The sequence below is a fragment of the Equus quagga genome, chromosome 1 (assembly GCF_021613505.1).
Source record: "Equus quagga isolate Etosha38 chromosome 1, UCLA_HA_Equagga_1.0, whole genome shotgun sequence".
In the NCBI taxonomy this organism is placed as follows: domain Eukaryota; kingdom Metazoa; phylum Chordata; class Mammalia; order Perissodactyla; family Equidae; genus Equus; species Equus quagga.
In genome coordinates, this window is record NC_060267.1 from 123,186,321 (window position 1) to 123,202,821 (window position 16,501).

A 16,501-nucleotide genomic window follows, 5' to 3' on the forward strand; every position below is an offset into this window, starting at 1 on the left:
ACTCACGAGTCATCATTCAGGCTGCTGCTTGGGCTCCCCTGTGGTGTTTGCTTCCAGCTGAATCTCCTACAAGCTCTTGAATCATATACTCTGTTTCCTCCCCAGGGGTTTCCACCCCTACCTGTTTGTTTATGGGGCACAGTACTGCCTCCTGCTTGGTCTCCATCACCAGCATACCCTCTCTTATTTGATACATCCCACTCTCCTTCCAAGAGTGATCTCAACACCACACCTCCATTGCCACCTTCTTTCATCACTTCTGGCTCTGAACTCATCCCTTCCACAGTTATTGTTAGCTCCTTCACACTTCATCCTGTTCATCCCTCTGATCTCCAGCTCTCTGATCATTGGCTTTTATTGTACCCATATCTTATATCACCCCAACTTGGAACAGAAGGGTGGTGTGAGTAAGAGCACAGACTTTGGAGGCAGACAGATCTGGGTTGGAATTCTGCTTCTTCTGCTTGTAAGTATAAAGATGCTTCACTTCTCTAAACTTTAGTTTTCTTATAAAATAGGAAGAGTAGTACTTGCCTCCTTGGGGTTGATAAGGCCTAAATGAGATAATATCTGTGAAACACTCAACACAGCACCTGACACAGAGGAAATACTCCATAAATGTAGCTGTTAAGATTACAGGAAGGTTAACTTCTTGCAAGCAGCAGCAGTGGTCTCACAGAGCTAAATCCACACAGTAGGAAATGTACAAATAGTTATGAAATGAATGAATGACCACTTGTCATTAGTGTCGAGTGTTTCAGTCAGTATATTTTTATATGACTGTTTCATTCATTCATTCTTATAAATTATAAATTGTCCAATATGTGCCAGGCCCAAGCAAGGAAAGAGGGGACAGGGGTAAACAGAATAGACGGTCATTGCCCTCCTGGAGTCTCAAATCCAGCGGAAGAAATGCATTGCAAGGAATTACCCATTCTTGATTTTTCTCTCTAGGAAATTGTCTCCTGAAGGACTTTTAGTGTGAATTTATTTTTCTCAAACATATATATTTGAGTATATCGGGGAATGAAATAGAGGTTTTGATTAGCAAAATAATGCATCACATCAGGAAAATATTGACGGAATGAGAAAATGCCAAATGCTGAAACCCTGAAATAAATTAGACAGTATCACTAAAAGTCAACTGCCAAAATGATTCCACTCCTTGACCTTGGGTTTTCATTAGATTTGTAGTCTGTAGGATTTTAAGGTAGGACTGAGAGGCTGCCTTACCATTTTGACCGAATTCTCTCTTTAATGTAAAAGCCCTGTTCACATTCAAAAAGCATGGATGAATGATTTCATGATGAAGGAATTAGCTTAACTGAATGGAAGTATATTACACAGAGCAGTGTTTCTCAAAATGTAGATTCTAGGGGACGACACCCAGTACTGTTTTGTTTGTTTTATTTTGTTTTGTTTTTAACAAGTATCTCAAGTTGATTCTGACACAGGTAGTGTTCACAGACCACAGTTTGAGATATATTGGGTTAGAGAAGGTAGTTGGATGGGTTTCTGAGACTCATGGAAATAAGTTCAAAATGAGTATGAGTCAGAGTGTCAGGCACCACGAATTGGGATCAGAGTGAATTTGTACTATGGGAATAACATCCAGGTGGAATAATGACTTGGAAGATTGAGTTAGAGTCTGGATTGCTCCCAATTTGCATTTTCACAAATCCGAAAGTATAAAACCCACTTGCCCAGACTTTTAGCTTATTAACTCAACCTCATTCCACAAGTGCCTCTACAGAACTATGTTAATAGAAATACTGAAAAGACTGCTTTTAAGGAATTTACAGTTATTCTGGAGGAATAAGACATGTTCATATGAAACTTTCAAGTATCAGCATGGGCTAGCTGATAATACTTGTTGATGTGAACACCAGAAATAATCAGTGTAATGGGAATTCAGAGATCGGCAAGATCTGGTCCAGCTAGAAGGGTTAGTGGCATGCCAGGTCAGAGGTGAGGGAATGAATTTATTGAGCTCTAAAAGCGATGAAGGATCTATCTAGGAAGGTGAGGATAGGGCATCCCTTGTGGGAACCATAGTACAAATTGCTCAGCAAAGCATTGGTGTTTCCGTTAGACATTGGTTCTCAAAGGGAGAACTACCACCAGGAGGCATTTTGGAAAATCTACGGTGATGATTTAGGTTGTCATAATTAGGCAGATGTTACTGGCAATTAGTGGATGGAGTCTGGGAGTGCTAGGCATCCTGTAATGTGTGAGATGAATACACAAAATAGGAAACTCTCCTGAGTCCTGTATGACTTTCAAATATTCTGCTGGACATTGATTTGGTTGAAAAACCCATATGATTATCTTATGTAGAACCTAGACTAGATAGGTGATGCTGGATAGACAGATAGATAATGGTCTGATATCATTACATTTTCCAGGAATGCAACTACAGAGGGTAAGTTATAATTGATTACTCTCAGTGTTTTACCAAGCATTATTCACCGTTTCAGAAAATCGTATCACCGATGACAATACCACTTGTGAAAATTTGGGATTGAGTATCAGTTTGAGTTTATAGCTGTTGTACTCATGGTAATTCTATGCATGCATACCTGGATGTACTTATTTAGTTCTCATTTCAAAATGTGAAACGGAAAGGAAAAGAATGGACACATTCTGTGAGTACTTTTAACTTTTCTTAAATCCAAAGTGATTTGCTAAAAGTGGACCAAGCATTAGTATATCTTTTAGTATAATCAGGCCTGAAACTTATATTTTAAAATGTTATTTTATTGTAAATTAATTTTATTTCTCCTCTATATTACAGTGTGGTCATCATGTTAATATTTTTCAAATTGTGCGTGTAAGTTGGTTATGTTATCAAATATTTGTAATAGAAAGGGGATGTAGGTTTGATAAGCATAAAAACTCCTGGATTAAGACATCAAGCCTGAGAATTCCAAGGACACGTTTGCTTAAATTCCCTGGGAGTCGGGGCAGGGGCTGGGATGGGTATGGAGTGGAGAGAACCTTTGTTCAACTTTTGATCTTCCCTCCCTATTGCCAAGAGAATATTTACTGAAATATATCAATTTTCAGTCATCTATTTTAATAAGAGGTAGATAGGCCTTTTAATATATTTTGCAATATTTAAATAACTTATATCTGATATAAATATTTACGAAACAACAGATTTGGCCATGAAAACGGCTGTTGTATGACTGCTTTATCAGCATTGTCAGTGGCTCAAAACGTTTCCCTCGTGTTCAGAAACCACAGCATCAGTGGGGTCTCCACTGAGAAGATTTGTCTGAATAAGCCATTTTACTGATAAGAACGCAACCCAAGTCTTTTTTTTTTTCCGTTTATCTTCTTAAGCTCTACAGAGTCTCTTTTTCTTTTTTTACAAACTGAATAATGCTTCCCCCAACCCCTGACACGTGGTTGATGCTTCCCAGAACTCCGTGCTTCTCCAGAAACCATCCCTCAGGCAAGTCTGAGGTCCACTTAAACCAAACTTTGGCAAGAGGGCAAAATCTCATGTTTCCTCAAGGACATAATGAAATGGCAAGGCCTGGGGATAAAGTCTCTAACAGTCGGAGCTAAAAGTTGCTCATGAATGTTCTTGGAGAATTGGTGCCAGGGTGAATCCTAGGCCTGGTTTCCCAATATCTGAGGATGACAGATGTATTGCGGGGGCTTACAGAAATCTACCAGGAGAAAATAAACTTACTGCTTTCACTAAGCAAACAAACATATTTTTATACACCACTTTAAGAAACAAAAGAATGAAGCCATAAAATCAATAGTGATTGGTTATGGAAATATGAGCTATGTATAGCTGCTGGGTGTTTAATAAAAGGATCATCTAGACCCAGTCTGAAAGATCCCCCGGTCATTATTTGAGATGAGTTTGTCTCTTGAGGGCTAAATAACCAGGAAATGGCAAATATGGTGCTCATTTTCTGCTGGGAGTGCAGCCAGATGCCATATTTGCTGTTCTTGGGTCTGCAATACCCATTAAGAGGGGGTTGTTTATACCACAAATGGCATGCTAAATAAATAAACAAATAAATAAAGCATATTTATGGTGAGCAGGCAGCTTTGATTGGTCTGAGAAAACACTCAGCCATTTTCACCTAGGAAATGCTTTTTGTAATGTGATACACTCAGGAATTTCAATCCAAGAATCAGTTTAGGATGGTTGCCTGTGGCTGAGTACATTAAATGGGCTGACCTGTTTTGTTTTGGCTTTTGGTTTTCTAGGAAGTTGTTTTGGCATCAGCTTGATGTTGGCTAACATTGTCAAGTGGCCGATAGTCAACAGGATGGTCATGTTTAAGAGCTTCGGCTTTGCAGGGTAATAGACTTGGGTTTGAAACCACAGGCTCTACTCGTGAGTCTGGTGCCTTTGGGGAAGTTAATGTAAAAGCAACAGCAAGGACATTGTATTATAAAAAATTTAAAACATATATAAAATTAGAGAAAATAGTACAATAAACTCTCATGTACCCATCACCTAGCTTCAAAAATTGTCAACATTTTAAGCAAGTTATTTAACCATGTTCTCAGCAATAAAATGAGAATAATAATAATTCTCATGTCCAAGAGTTCTTGCGAGGATTATAAAAGGAATGGTATATATGACCTTTCAGCAAAGAGGCTGGCATATAATAAGTGCTCCAAATAGTTTATTCAAATGGAAACCAAGAATATCTTTGTTTTAAAGACACAACAACTTATGCTGAATGGAAAGTAGGATCTTTGTGCTTCAGAACTTCATAAAGTGCACAGGCCCTTAGCATGAAATGACTAGATCTTATGTATGAATAGATTGGTGGTTACCAGAGGGGAAGGGGGTGGGAGGAGGGCAAAAGGGGTAAAGAGGCACGTATGTACGGTGATGGATGGAAACAAGACTTTTGGTGGTGAACATGATGTAGTCTATACAGAAGCTGAAATATAATGATATATACCTGAAATTTAGACAATGTTATAAACCAATGTGATCTCAATAAAATATTTTTTAAAAATGTATATATATGATAAGAAAGTAACCCCCTGAACAGTGCAGGAATCTGAAGCTTAACTCACTAGGGTTGTGTCTCAGTGAAAATTCCAAATGACCCATGAAAGTCAAAAAATGTTCCTTAGGGAGATGAGTCCTTGAAAAAACAATAAATACAATAAAACGAGTTTATAGCTAGAAAATCTTACCCCAAGGATAGAATATCCCTTTTCCTTAGGTCCCCACGCCACCAGCACTAGATGACCTTACAGTTAAGAACAGTCCTGCCATTTCCTTTTGGCTATTCTCAAAGGTCTTCAGGGTAATGCATGAAAGCATTCCTTTGGTACCAGAAATAGTTGTTACACTTGGGTTAGAATGAGAAAGTTTGCTGAGCTTCGGGATTCAGAGTGATTAATTTGCACAGAGCTCTCAAGGGCCAATTAGATGGGGCTCCCCTGCTTATAGAGGTGGTAGGGAAGACTAGCTTTGGAAGATGAAAAATGAGCTGAGTACCCATGCTGCTTTGCAGAGCAGCTCAAAATAAAGAAAAAGGTGCTAGGGGGAGAAAAGGGAGTTTCACACTTGATTTGTGAGGACCATTATGAGCTTCAAAGAGTCAATGGCCAGGGTAAATAAGGATGTAGAATATTTAGAATCCAGAACTAGAAGTTTTTTTAGTTTTAGACCCAAGAGCAAGTTAATTTTAAAAGGAGATTTAGACCATGGAGTACATGGTTTTAGATCTCAGTTCTGCCACTTCAGCTTTGTGAACTTAGACAAATTTCTTAACCCATCCTAGCTTCAGTTTCCTTGTCTATAAAGTGGAGTTAATAATAGTGTCCCCTCCAAGAGGTTTTTACCAGGGTAAAAGAGGTAACACAGGTAAATGCATGTACACTTCTTTCAAACACTAAAGGTAAAGGTTTCCATCATCATCGTCATCACCATCACCATCATCATCATCTTCATTACCATTGTTACTATTTTTATTCACATAAGTTGATTAGTGATGCTACTAAATAGAGAAATTTTTCTGAATGACATTTCTGTTGCTGTTAACTTGGCAATAGGTAGCTAATGATCTTGAGGTAGAAAGCTCAATGCAGTAATTTAATGGTTTTCTTGTCCAAGTTGTAGAAAATCCATGGGTAAATCACACCTCTTTGCTTCCCTTTGGCATCCAATCTGTTGACTCTATTTCTACTTTAAACAATGAGTCAAAGCTGTATCTGGCAGGATGGAAATTTAAAAACAACAACAAAATCTGGTTCTTTTGGTCTTGATCCTAGCCCAGGGCCTTTTACCAAGTAAATGTTCAGAACTGATTTGTTGAATGAATGAATGAATGAATGGTATACATTTCATTGTCTGCTGTGGTTCTTTTCCCTAGGGAAATGTATTAGGCCATACTTTTTTTAAAAAAAATGTTTGTTTTATCTGCATAACCCTAAACAAAACCATCCAGTTCAATTAATATATTTTCCCCTTGATTTATAACCCACCTCATTACTTGTTTTTATTTAAATAGAAGCTAAACAGTAAAAACTTGGGAGTATTTAATTTTAAAAAGCAACTTCAACAAGCTCTTTTTTTTGGAAGAATATAAAATTGATCGAAGAAGGCACAATCCATAGTGAATGAATTTAAAAGTGTAATGTATTTAAAAGTTTTTTAAAGGGGCTAGTCTAGAAAAGCCCAAATAAATACTTGGGATTTAAGGAAACTTTCAGAAAATAATACCATCTTGTAGGGTTGCTTTTCATCTTTCTCTGTGTTTGCTTGGGCCGCTACAGTCACCATCACAATGTGTTAATTGCTTAACATGAGTTAGGCACTGTGCCAAACACTTAATCCTCTACAACCATATTTTAAGATATATATCCTTAAGCTTATTATCTCCATGATGAAAAAATGAGTCTCAGAGAGGCTGAGCATCTTGTGCAAGGTTACACAGTTGGTAAGACGCAGAGCCAAGGTTTGCATCCTAACCTAAGTGGCTCTGAATCCCAAGCTCTAAGTTCTATTGAACTGGGAGTGATTTGGGCCAGAAAATTTTTTTTTTTTCTCACAGACATTCAGATAGACTCCTCACAAAAGTAAAGGACTTCTGTGATCTTTAACTCTACATTGCTTTTACCTTCCACTGGCCCACCCAGCAAATCTCCCCACGATTGTCCATTCTCCAAAGGCAACTGGCCAATGAGAGAAATAAGAATGGGACCCAGGGCCTTGCATTCCTGAGATATCCTTTAATGAAAAACAGAAGATGGGATCTTTCTTGTTAAGAGCAGGTAAATTTTTGCAATTATTCTATGAGTTGATACAACAAATAAAAAGTGGACATAGTATTTAATAAAAATGTAATGGGACTGGAAGTCAAATTGGAGAGGTAGGAAGAGAAAATAAGAGGTAAAAAAGAAAAGAGGTAACTTGATTCAGTTGGCAGAAAGGGGGAAGGGAAATAATAGGTTTGGGCTATAACTGGAGAGGGAGGAGATTGAAAATATTGCCAAATGAAGGTTGGGAATGAAACACTCTCTCTCCTGAACTTCAGCTATAGCCTACTACCCATCTGTCCTCTTTCCCTTTGCCAAATTAGTTCTCGTCATGGTCAGCTCCACCTTCTTAAATTCAATGGACATTCCTCAGTCCTCATCTTAGTGAACTTCTGAGCAGCACTTGCAGTATTGCCTACTCCTGCGGCCCTTTCCTGGCTTCAGGGCACAATTCTCTCTGATTTTTGTCCTATTACTCCTTGTCTCTTTCCTTTGTCGGCTCATCTTCTTCTACACAGAGCCATTAAATGTTGGAGCCCGGAGGCCCTCTGCTCCTCTTATTGTAATTTCCCTCCCTGGTGATCTCATCCACCCCCCTGGTTTCATATCACGCATATTCTCAGATGACTCACAATTTTTATCTCTAGTCTTGATCTCACCACTTAACTCCAGACCCATATATCAACTGTCTACTTGCCATCTTTTGAATGCCTCAAAGGTACCTTACACTCAGCAAGGCCAAGACTGAGCTCATGATCTTCTCCTCCAGGCCTGGTCCTCTTCCAGGGTTTCTCTCAGTGAAGGGCATCACTGTCTAATTGCTGAAGCAGAAGCCAAGGAACAATTCTCTCCCATAGTCCTCATATTCATCACCCTCCTGAATCTCTCTCAAATCCGTCCACTTCTCTCTGTCTCCACTGTCATCACTGTAGTCCAAGACACAATTATCTCTTTTCTGAATGGCTGCAACTTACCTTCTGATTGGTCTACCTGCATCCACACTAGCCTCCCTACATACAGTCTTTACTCTGTGTCTGGAGTGACTTCATTTTTGAAAATATAAATTGAGTCATGTCATCCCCATGGTTAGGATCCTTCAGTACTTTTCTATTCTCCTTAGGACAGAATCAGAAATCCTGAAACTCTGGCCTACCAAGTGCTGTATAGTCTAGGGCAGTGGTTCTCAAAGTGTCATCTCAGAATGCATCAGCATCACCCAGGTGTGTCGTTTAAAATGCGATGTCTTGGACTCCACCCCAAATCTAATAAATTGGAAACTTTGGGGACGGAGTCCAGCAGATTGTTATAGCAAGTCCTCCAGATGATTCTAATGTGCATACTCACATTTGAAAACTACTGCTCCAGAGCCCACCTACCTTTCTGTTGATATATGGCCTCTTGCTCTCACCATTCTAACCTCCTATAGCTTTCTTTCATTCCCTCATGCAGCATCATGTTTCTTTTACCACAGGGCCTTTGAACAGCTCTTCTCTCTTTCTTGAAAGCTTTCCCCTCTCCTCCTTCCCTGGTTAATGTCTATTCTTCCTTCAGGTCTTAGCTCAAGAAAGCCGACTACAACTAATTCCCCCTAATGCCATAGATCATAATCTCCTTCGTAGTGATTAAAACAGTTGTATTTTTTTCTTATTCGTATGGTTATTGATTGACATCTGTCTCCTCTACTAAACTATAAACTCCCAAAGAATTGGGACAGTGTGTGTTTTTGCTTGTTACTGTCTGCAGTGTTTAGTACTAGAATAGAGCCATGCTCAGATATTCGCTGAATGACTGAATGCACAAATGAATGAACTTTTCCTTACAGACCCACTGGAATTCTCATGGTCAGCTCCCGGTCCCCTCACTCTATAAAATGGGATACCTACCTCATGGGTTTGTTGAGACAATTAAATGAGCTAATACATGGACAAAACCTAGCATAGGGCCAAGGCATACAAGTCCTTGATAAATGTTAGCTTTGACCATCATTATTATTATGACTCCACTGTTATTATCATTATTCCAGTTTCCAAAATCTCCCTCAGTCAAAATGATTGACCATGGCTAAAACCAAACAGCATAATTCTTGACAAAAATGTACATTTTTTAATTATAAGATGAAAATCAATGCCTGTGGAATGTCTCAATTTTTTTCCAAAAATTATTCTTCTCCAAATATATTGGCTCCAGAAAATTCTTATTAGCCTTGTCATTGGTTTCTAATGTCATTCATTTATTTACTCAGCAAATAATAAGGGAGGACCTGAATGTTCTGTGCTAGGTCCCAAGGATGTGATAGTGACCAGAAGGGGTGTGACCCTCATGGAATTGATAGTCTAGTGGGAAAAAAGATATTAACAATCCAGTGGGGAAATATTTCACCACAATGCCAATAAATGCTACAGAGAAGTACCAGGTCCTACGTGTCTGTGAACCCGGGAGGCCAAGCCAAAGCAGGGAGGGAGTTTTCCATCCCTAAGGCCACCTTTGGCTCTCGGGTAGAAGCTGCCTGGGCACAAACCAGTCCAACCAACTGGTGTACATGGTGGCATGGGATGCAAACCAAATAAGTGAAGTCTATGTTTTTCTCCCATTCTGAATCAAACTGGTCTTTGTACGTGTTAATTCTGTGTTGTTCTTATAAACAGAGTTTCCATGAAAACCAGCTAAAGAGGAAACAAAGGGGAAAAGCCAGCTGGGAAGGCTGCATTGTTAACATGTTTCCCAGGTGCTTTATATGCACACTGGTGGCTGAGAACTCTTTCTTTTTAGGCCCTCTGCCTGATTTTCCTTTGGCTGGCTCTGATTTCTTTACCACCCTGAACACCTGGGGCCAAGGCTCCTTTTCACAGCAGTTTGAAAGCAGTCTTTTCTTTTTCTCTTTACTCAGTTTGGCCTAGGTCTTAATCTTCGAACAGCATCAAATATTCATTGCCATTTGACAAAGCTGGGGTTGGAGGATCCAGCGTTTTCAAAAGCAGGTCCTGCCTTACCATTGGCGATCCAGTGAGCTTTCAGCAAGACTGACTCTAAATCATCCTGGCTCAATTAGTTTATTTCAAAGAAATACCCAGGTGTTGTTTGACCTTCAAACACATGGACTGCTGGAGTCAATGAAAGTCTCATCTGTTCCCATAATGCCAAGGGAACTGGATGGGGTAATTCTTTTTCATATTCTCTGAGTTTTGTGGAGGGATTATTAGGTTTGGGCTAAGTGAGTTATTGAGCAATATGCTCAGCGGTGGGCTGCGGTTGCCTTTGCCGAAGGAATGGCCAGCTGTGACCAGTCACTAAGCACCATGAAAATAGGGAGAGGTGTGGAGAAGAATCGGGCCATGTAGGTGGGGCATGAGTCCTGAGACATGGGGGAAGTACCCGGGGTACTATTGGAAGCAAAAAGGTAGATGTCCAGCTGAGCTCTGTGTCCAGAGCTTAGCAACTCTCCACAGCAGGAAAGAATTGGTCCTGGGGTCCTTTTTTGCCTTTTCCCAGCAGAGGGGCTGACTGCCATCCTCTCAGACTCCTGACTTGATACCCTAAGGTTTTCTGTGGCCCTGTTTAGGAGGCCATTCTACCCAGAATTGTGAGAGCTAAGAACAGCAGCCCAGGTTTTTGCAGCCTAAACAGTTTATAAGAATTGGGGCAATGTTGAAAATAATTGTTCTGTGGTTGAGAGTGTGGTTTTTGGAGTTGGAAAGATCTGGTTTCAAATCATAGCACATCCTGCTTGCTAATTGTGTGGCATCAGGCAAATTACTTAACTTCTCTGAGACCCAGAGCTGATAATTCTTATTTTAGCCTTTCACAAAGTATGGTTTAAAAGGTATTTTAATATACATCCTACCAAAAAGGGATTTAATGGTCAAACACATTTGGAAAACACTTTAGACTCTTTTCCTCTATCTTGGATTTGATAATGCATATTGTCAGATTAAAGTTCCTGAGAAGTTCTGAAGGAAATAAACCTGTTTAACTTTGTTTAATCCAAAATGTCAACATATATTTGAGTTCATGAACTTTTTTCTATTCTTTTGTAGAAAATGGGAACAGTGTTTCATGAAATTCAAATGACCTCGTAGGATGGTTGTAAGTGTTCATTAAGAATTTAAGATAAATACTTCCCACAATGTCTGGCCCAGAGTAAGTACTCAATAGTAAGGAGTATTATCATTGTATGATTGTTATCAATGAGAGATTTTGGTCTCCAAAACATAAAACTGTAAATTTGATATACCTTGTTTTTGACCACAGGCAATTTATCAGTGTTTGCCAGTTGGAAATGTACAGATTTCAGCTGTCAGTGATGGCTAATGGTTGTGATTTACTGAGCGCCTACCATGTGTCAGGGGGTACATCAGGTACTTTAATTGAATCATCATTATATTTAATGGTCACAACTACTCAACAAGGTAGCTATTATTCTTCCACTCATAGATGTTCAAATTGAGGCTCAAAGACGATATGTGGCCTCCTCCAGTTTGTGTAGACATCAACTGTGGAATTGGGAACTTAGCTTGGATTCGTTTGGCATAAAGCCCTTTATTATTCTCAGTTGGGATTCTAGAAATTCTTCGGGGTCTGTGAAAGTACCAGTGATCTGGAGGAAATGTGCAATAAGTCTAACTGAAATCAAATACTTGACCAATATGAGGCATTGTAGGACTAAATACACTGCGACGGTCACATTCAGCCATACTCCAAATCTTCCCTTTATGGAGTTCACCTTGATTTCTCACCTTGAAGCCTTGCATGTGTTGTTCCCTTTACCCAAAGCATTCTTCCTATGTCTTCTTCCTTGACTATCTCTCGCCATTCTTCAGTCCTTTACTTGTGTGTCTCCTCATCAAACTGTGAGCAAGGATCAAGTCCTGGCCAGCACTGTAATCCCAGCATGTAACACATTGTAGTCCACAGATACTTATTGATGAATGAATGATGTCAATTCAAAACCTATGTGAGAAAATTATTTATGCCTTAAAGTAATAAAGAGTGGGAAAATAAGTTTATTATTTAATAAGTATTATCTGTTTGATATACAAGAGTCTTGAAACACAGTGTCATGGGGTTTTGGGCAATAAGAATGTTGAAAATTCCTGCTTAGAACAATGCCTGCTACTAAACTCTAAGGAAGGCTTTGTACTACAGTGGAGATTCTTGAAAGTGGCAGCCTATTTTTGGCTGAGTCTCAGGGGTGTCTGTAAAAGAATGCACAGCTTTGCAGGTTCATAAACTCACTTTTAACAGACCCGTGTCTTGAGGGAATGGTGGCGTTTGTGATTCAGCTCAAGAAAACCAATTCGCTCGAATGCCCCTCAATTATCATGGTTATTGTCTGTGGAATGCCTTCTCTTATCAAGCTGTGTCCTAGGCATATTACATGTTACCTCTCATTTTTACGGTACATCTTCAGAGTACTGGTTATTATTCCCATTATAAATGAGGAAGCTCAGGCTCCAGGCTCCAGGCTCCAAGAAGTTTCTCAACCTGCCAAAGACACACGGCTAGAAAGTGGTGGAGCAAGGATTTCAATCCAGGTTTGTCTGTCTCTGAGTCCCTTTTGCCTCAGTAGGCCACCTTATCATTTCAGATAGGAGCTTTCTTCTTCTCCATGGGGGTTACACTGGCAATGTAATTGGTACTGGACATTGATGAATAAGTTCCCTCTAGAAACTAATCTTTGCAGCAGAAAGAGGCATAGTGACCTTAAACTAAAAATCAAGGCAAATGTTGCTTTAAAGCTTCATATATCAATCCTATTCAGGCTCCTGTGTCATCTTCCTTGATGACAAGAATATTTTGATGGTGATAACGAGGAACAGTTCTTAATACGAGAACATCTATTTCCTCAGTTAATTCTGAATCAAATTCTCCTTATCTTCCATTTCTTTCATTGTTTGAGAGTACCTGGTATTAGGCTGATTTGAATTCAACATTAGTTGTGGTTTTGTATGCAGCGAGTCACCCTGGCTTTAAGAGCCTGACTATCGCACAGGTTGATGGATTATTTCTTGCAAAGATTTCCATAGGTGAATTCTTTGACGCATTTAGTTTATCTTGCCTACTTCATGGCATATCTGGAAGGCAAGAAGGAGATGGGAAATTGATTCCCTTGAGCACATTCTCAAAGAGTGGCATATTTTCAATCATATATTACGGTAATATATTGACAAGATGTTGTTTCGCTTAAAATGAAAAGATGTTGAGGAAGCAGCACTAAAGCAAAGGGTAAATCTGTCCAACACGTGGTTGAAACATAATGACCAGATGAAGGGAAACCAGAAAAGATAACCAAAGTCTGTCCCCTTCGGCGATGCTTCCTTTTCACCCACAAATGCCACTGGCCTCCTTCTCCATGTTTAAGCCCCTTAACGTTAGAACCTGGCGATGCTGTCCGTCTGGTTGTGACAATTGGAGGAGATGATGGGTGTCAAGTACCTGGCACATGGCAGGGCATACAGCACGAAATCAATAAGGGGTGATATTTACTCTGTCCATTTCAGTTCTATGAGATGATCTATTCTAATTTGGCTTCTACATTCTGCAGGTATAATTGGGTACTGGGGGCTCCTTTTGATTAGCTATTCAGGGGCCAATTCCTGAGAGAGTGGGCCTCCCCAGGCCTCTTTTCTGTTTAAAAGAAGGGACTCATCCTTCTATCACAGGGTTTCTCAAAAGTTTGGCCTAAGGATCAGTATACGTGATTCATTTGGAGCACTTTAAAAAAAATTCCCCCTCCCACCTTACACCTGCAGTATCTCCATTTCAGAGGATGAGGTGTGGGCTTCTACGATTTTAACGAGCTCCTCAGAAGGTTCTTTTCAGCAAATTTTTGGCTTTAAAATGGCCATCTGAAGAGGCCAGGATTCAGAGGAGGAAGGAGCTGAGAGGCCTAGGAGATCATATAGTCAGTTAATTCCTATCCTTTGACAGACAAGGAAACTGAGGCACAGAGAAGCACCGAAGTTGTTGACAGAGCCCAGAAAAGACCTGAACGTAGGCTTTTCAGATCTCTTCCAGACTCCTGGGACAAAAACCATTTTGCTACACTGTAGTTGACATTCCCTTTTCCTGCCAGGAAATGGACTTGCTTTATGAGGCTATATTTTATAAGGATAAGGAAGAAAGTATCTCATTTGATTTAAGTGCCCCTGGCAGTGCCATCCCCTTTTAAAGTCTCAAATAGTAACATTTCAATTAACCTACTTAAAATTCCTTTGTGATTCCCCATTGTTTTGAGAGTGGGGTTGAAATGGCTTACAAGCCCATATCTGGGATTACCACTCACCTCTCCAACCATTTCTCATTCCTCCCCTCTCCTCTACCTTCTTTGCACTCTGCTCTCCAGATATTCTCAACTATTTTCAGTTCATCAAATGAGCCATATTGCTCCTTCTGGAGGGTTAGCACATGCTATTCTCTCTAAACTATTTTTCCTAGCAAAGCTTTCTTCATCTTTCAGGTGTCAGATGTCAGGTTATATCCTCTCTTTCCTGGGAAGCTTTCTCTAACCTTACAAGTGTGGGTAACAGAAACTTCCAGGTGCCTACCTGGTACTCTTTACAACTCTTTTCAAATTGATTGATATTGTATTACAATTGTCTTGGTGTTTTCTCCTTAATTACATTTTAAGCCCTAAAGGACAGGAATCACGTTTTGTGTTGTAGCACACATAACACATCGTGCCTGATACAAAGGAGGCACTCAATAAACTATATGCTAAACACGTGGCAGGATGATCTTCAAGTTCATGTGCCAAAATGTTCAAGCAGATAATGGTTTCCCTAGAATAGATGATAACATTAGTAAATGGTAGAAGATGAGATGGGTTAGGGCAAGCTAGAATCAATCATGAAAGTCTTTGATTTTGAGTTGAAGATGCTGGCCTGGACCTGGTCAATGATAATAATTCATTGATGGGGATGTATGAGGAAGATTCCTGTGGCAGCAGTGAGGAGCATGGGTGGGAGTGAGAAGAGGCTAGAAACCACATGAGAATTATGATGTGGCCACAAGAGTTCAGACTCAAGGCAGTGAGGATAAGGAGCAGACTCGTGGCTGTAGGAATGATGAGAAATGATGAATCCCAGAAATTCTGCCATGAAAGAATCAACAGTGTGTGGTAGAAAAAGAGAGTCAAAGATCCTTCCTAGGGGGATCTTTCTTCTTTCACTAGGCCATTAATTTATTAATTCAACAAGCATTGATTGGGGTGTGAGGTACTGGGGCTACAACAGTGAATAACAGAGACATGCTCCTTGCTCTCCTGTAAGTGAAGGAGACAGATGACAGATAAGTAAACAAACCAAAGAAGCGGTACCTAATATAACCAGTAGGCAACGAACTTCATGAATGAAATGAAATAATTCAGGTAAAGCACTTGGCACAGTGCTTGGTATACAGTAAAACTCAATAAATATTATCAAGTCCCTATTCCTGACCAACTCCCCAGGGAAAATAAAAAATTTCCATTAATGTCTCACAACCATTAAATGGATCATGATTATGGCTGCCATCTATTATATACCAAACTCTATGTCCTGGGCTTTGCACATGTTAACTTCTTACAACCACCTTGCAAGATAGTTATGATTATCCTTCTTCTTCAGATAAGGAATCAGCAGCTAAAGGAAGTTACTCAATTTCCCAAAATTCCCAGAGCTAATGAGCAGAAAATCCTAGGTGTGCCCAACTCCCAAATTCCATTCTCTTTCCATTGTCACAATGTAGTTGTTGCCAATCAGTGTTGTGGCAGTCTGCTTTGAGGTGAAGCTGGCAGACTCTTTAATCTATCTGTTCAAGTAACTGAAATAACCAACAAATGTTAAGGAGCAAACGGAAGTAATTACATATGTCTCAGCTACCCACATCCAGGTATGGCTAACTATGTGGTAATTCCCTGCCTTCCAACGAATGTCTTTGAATTGGGAGAAAATTCGAACACAGTTATTTTGCGACTCTCTTTCAAGAAAGTGTTGATTTATTTATTTCTGTAGTTTTAGAAATCTTAGGCTACAGCGAAAGTACCTAAAGTATCATTCAACTCAAATCCTGGGGGTTCATGTCTTAGGATAGAGTATAAACTTTGCAGATCCAGTTGAAGTCTTTCCTTTGCCACATACTAGACTATGAAATTGAACAGATCATTTAATTGACTCTAAGCCACATTCTCATTATTTATAAACAATGAAGAAATAGGAGGATATCAACAGCACCTACTTTATAGGGTGTATTTGGGATTGAATTAGCAAAA

The 16,501-nt window shown here is 39.6% G+C and overlaps 1 long non-coding RNA gene across 4 annotated transcripts in view; it reads right to left on the minus strand.

The window, feature by feature from the left end:
* LOC124245141 (uncharacterized) overlaps positions 1-16,501 on the minus strand; it is a 372,527-nt gene that overhangs the window by 44,521 nt on the left and 311,505 nt on the right. For 2 of the 4 annotated variants that reach the window (XR_006890193.1, XR_006890194.1), the window contains one exon: positions 11,987-13,325. The exons of the other annotated variants lie outside the window; for them this stretch is intronic. This is a non-coding gene — a long non-coding RNA (uncharacterized LOC124245141). Of the gene's footprint in view, positions 1-11,986; positions 13,326-16,501 lie in introns of those variants that run through there. 4 annotated transcript variants of the gene reach the window in all.